The sequence below is a fragment of the Ptychodera flava genome, chromosome 4 (assembly GCF_041260155.1).
Source record: "Ptychodera flava strain L36383 chromosome 4, AS_Pfla_20210202, whole genome shotgun sequence".
Taxonomy (NCBI): Eukaryota; Metazoa; Hemichordata; class Enteropneusta; family Ptychoderidae; genus Ptychodera; species Ptychodera flava.
This window is the reverse complement of record NC_091931.1, coordinates 47,378,810-47,383,791: the sequence shown is the minus strand read 5'-3', so window position 1 is coordinate 47,383,791 and position 4,982 is coordinate 47,378,810.

The following is a 4,982-nucleotide window of genomic DNA, read 5'->3' as shown; positions in this document are numbered from 1 at the left end:
CTGTGATCAAGTGCTGCTTGACTATGATTAGGGGCGGACCATTTGATATCCTGGAGGGGGTCTGGAAGATTAAAAAAAAATATTCCCAGCGAATGTCAATGAAAAAAAAATCAGCCTGAGGGGGGCTTAGGAAAAAAGATGGCTCACTAAGGTGAAAGGAAAAAATCCTCCAAAAGTTACTTTCTGGAACACATTTTTTTTTATTTTCAGGGTGCCCTTCGGGTGCAAATTGCAGACTGAGTCACATACACAATGGTTCTTTGGCCAAATATATTTGGGGAGTGCTATATTTAGATTTTAATGTCTTCCTCATATAGCTCGATCCCAAGGGTATAATCGTGGTCAGTACATGTAGCAACTTTTGGCGTTTTAAACTTCTTGTTCTGTTTGTTAGCTTATTTCTTTCCACTAGATTTTGATATCACAATGTAATTTTGGATGTAAACATAAGATAATGAAAGTATATTACATCTGTGTTTGTTCACGACTGAACTGTGGTCCTTTACATTATGAATTATAAATGTAAAATTCTATAATTTAGATGGCTTGCATAAAAATGGGAAATACTAAGTATGCATATGACAAAGAAACCGTTAATGTCATGTTGTCATAAAAATAACACAATGAAAAACTTCAGATGTATGGATTAAAACAACAGACAATGACAAATATTTAATTTTAACTGAATGAACTTTAATAACTTAACGGGAAATAAACTTAAAAAATTTAAATAACTTTTCACAGGTAGTACTTCATTATTTACAGTATGGAAACATTTTTTTTTTTGTCTTTTTCTCAAATACAATCCTGATTATCTAATGTGCAACATTTTACTCCGCACACAGTAGAAGACTGTACATTTGTTGTTTGGGGAAAAGTATACAAATGAGGAGTGTGAGAAAAACAGTTACCAGAAATCAGTGGATCAGGTACGCACAAAATGCAACCTCTTAAAATCTTCCAGACCCCCTCCAGGATATCAAATCGTCCACCCCTTACTACTATAGAATAAAAAGTTCGCGGGTTGCACTCTGTCGCCCCAGATTTTTCGGGCCGCCGTTCTCGAATACCAGATCGAAGAAGGATGCGTCTTTCCCCCTGCATTCTCTGTACGGTCAAGAATACGATGGTGCACAAATTAGACACTAAAAATTCATATTTTTCGCGAAAATGCGATGTTTCCGTAGCCTCGCGAGATCCCGCAATTTCACGCAGCGCTTTTAATAGCGCTGATCGCAAATGACGTCACTGTTCTATTCATTAATATGCATAAGTAAACATTTCTCCGCATTTTCGGCTGCATTTTCCGCATGAACGACGAAAATAAAACCTGCGAGTGTTAGAGTGGATATTTAGCGTCACACTTATTCGTATGAATTGATTACTGAGACTACAAGCTGCAACAGCAGCCGCGTATGCGACAACAAAATTTGTCCGAATTTCAGCATATTTGTCCGAAAGTCGCGCGCGTGCAGCTATATTTAGTAACAAAGCCGAAATCGCGATCAATGCTATCGCCCATGTCCCCCCGGCCAAAGTCTATCGACGCGGGACAAATTATCCAGCAAAATGGTATTTTCCGGGACAGAACTTTATTTACTTTGTTTGGAGAGTCGTAGAAGTAAATCGTTCATCTTCATAGGCTTATAACATTTTCTGTCAGGTGACATTTAATGCCGATTTCTTCGTCCCCGTAGGATGATCGTGGTTTAGGTTGGTGGAATAGCCGATGTACATATGTACGTGTCCCCCGACACTCGTACTCACCCTGGCCTATTTGACACACGAGGTAAATTCGGCAAAATGAAAATTAAAAATTGTCCTCAGTTTCGCGTGTCTGTGTACCTTGCCATTTTCATTTACTCAAAATACCGATTAGTATTCTAAGTGTGACGTGAAAAATCCAAAAATACCCGTCAATCAGTGTAAATACAGTCAACAGTGAGCACGCTATGCCATGCCTGTGGGTTGAGTCGCTGCAAAATTCAATACAGCCTATATTTTGCAGCGCGCTGCAAAATTCAATACAGCCTATATTTTGCAGCGCATAGTATAATTAGGCTGTATTGAATTTCGCAGCGCATACTTTGTTCTTTTCTGCAAATACTATCAACAACAACAACAACAACAACAATAGTAAAAACAACAACAACAACAACAAATTTACAGAGTCCAAATATATTTTTATTTTTCTCCATTTTTAAATATTTAATCATCATCATCATCAATATCATCTGAGATTGAGGACCCTATGGTTTTACCTCAGGTTTTTAAGGTCAAAGAACTTTCGCAACAGCGTGTGTGTTGCTGCATCTGTCAAGCCGGGTACCTTGATCGCACGACATATACGAAAGAGAGAAAAGGACTCCCTCCAAGAAATTATTTTTGGATCTCATTTTCATAAATGCCTATCAAGTATTTTACTACGTGTGTGTGACGGCTGTGGAATAAATCTACTGATACGGACAGCGGATTAGCAAGTTGGCAATGTTTTCGGAGCAATTATAGTGGTGTATACGTGTAGGCTCCTATACACAAGTAGGAGAGGAGATAAGGACTTGTCGGTAATATATAAAGCAGTCAGACGGTGTGGAGTCGAAATCTTTATTTGGAATACCAAAGTCAAAATTAATAAAATTACTCGTAGTAATAAAGAAAGCAGTCAGACGCTTCAGAGTTGAACTCTTTATTTGAAATATCACAGTCAAAATTAATAAAATCAAATAAGGTAAACCGTTGCACAAAAAAACCTCCCTCCCCGCCCCAGGGAACTTCTATTTGCCCTGTGCCAGTACTCACTACTGCGCAGACTCAATGGTAACGCATTCAATCGCTGGGAAAACCTGACCCATCGTCGTACACCACGCCCTCTTCGGCGAGTCTTATCACCCAACGCGTATTTTTTTTGCGAGAGCAGGAAAAAATGGAAAAAATGCTCTGGCTTGCGATAATGACCTGACCTGGGCCGCCAAATTCCAAATAGGTTGGTACGAACTAGGAGAGACACAAGAGAATTTATTATAAATGATTTTATTTGTTAAAAATTCACCGACTTGAACCAAGTCAATGGAGTCAATACAATTGCTGACTCTTTCATAAACGATTCTGGCTTCTCCTCCTCTTTGAGGGAAGCATCAAATCCAAAGAAGGGAATACAAAAAATTACAGCAACCGATTTAGAGAAAAAATGCTGAAGTGTCGAAACCCACGTTAAAAGAGGAATCACAAAAATATAATCTTTACAGATGACTAAGGCAAATCAAAGTCAAATAACTAGAAGGCGCGACTTTGCACAGTGTTTTCATATCGGACATTTACTTTCTAGTATAGAAATTTGACGTGGTTCCCAACTATTTCTGTGAATTAGACACAAAATACAAAACAACCATAAATGGCTTAATCATGTCATGGTCATGGATATCGATGTTGGTGGCAAATTACACCTTTTAATCCATTATGTCAAGGCACTTCGGCAATTTTCGATCTGACGCTTCGCTTCTCGATCATTTTGTTTAGCACAGAAAGCTCTTACACAACATGATCAGGAATTATTTCATTTATCAGGGTTCTGCATGCAGTTCCTTTTGAAAATAGAAAGGAACACCAAGTTTACAAATATAGTATAAAATTTTGCATTTATATAATTTGCTTGTTTAATAGGCCTATATAGTATAATCACGACTGAACTGGACCGTACCCAAACATGTTAATGACGAAATGAGAAGAAAACAAAATATAAAATAAATTATGCAATAGATAAACAAATAGTGTAACGCATATTGTTGGTAATGTTAACGTAAAATAACGGCATATCTCTTTTTGGAGGATGTGTGCCCTTGAAAAGGACCGTCTAGCCCACAGGTCCAGTAGGCATAATTTGTCATGATTTTTTCCTATTATTATCATCATAACAAATGATTATGAATATTAATAAATTATTAATATGAATGTTACAGCATATTAAAACATTTTTTACAAACAATGTCGTCTACTTTGTGTAAATACCGTCTGGAAACCCTAATGTTGTGATAATTATGATTATTAATAAATTACGATTATGATTATTAAAATCATATTTTACACATTGTAATCTGCATATGTGAACAACCCTCTGGAAACCCTTATATAGTTTCACAATCTATGCCAAAATATACAAGTGACACCATTGCCCCAGTTCAGTCTACGGCGAGAGTCACCATTGCCCGGGTTCAGTCTACGGCGAGAGTAGCCCTGCGTACGATGCTGTGTGTTCCGCTACAGCTAATAGCCCCACGTGAGCGGGGCTATTAGCTGTAGCGGAACACACAGCATCGTACGCAGGGCTACGGCGAGAGTTACTACGCAGTGTATATAAAGAGTGGAGCTGGCTACCTTCTCTTTATATACACTGTGTAGAAGGCCTACTAGTAGACTTGGTTCAAGTCGGTGAATTTTAAAAAGATAAAATCATTTATAATAGTTTCTCTTTTGTCTCTCCTATTTCGTACAAACCTATCCGGAATTTGGCAGCTCACGCCAGGTTTTCCCAGCGATTGAATGCGTCAGGTTTGAGTCTGCGCAGTAGTGAGTTAGTTTCTGCCGGATTCCGCTGTATAGCGTTCACTCCACTCATCGCGTTCACCCTACTCACCGCGTCCATTCACGCGCGCGTTTCACATGAAAGCAAAATACAAAACATTGCGTTCACTCCACTCAAACATTTACAAATCACAGACTTGAACCAAGTCTAGCCTACTAGTAAAATCTTTAACAAATACATTTTCTAAGAAAACAGAGTTTTGAAATATTTTAAAACCGTCTAGAGTAAAAGAATAACTATGTCATTGTAGGAGTTTACCAGAGAATCAGACTGTCTCGGAATCCTACTATAGAGAGCTACAAACACAATTGACTCTAACGAATGGCACATGAAACAAAAGTTGTTGTGCTGAAAATAAAATGAAAGGGGATTCCTGTTGCGCGCCACCACACTTTGACCTATG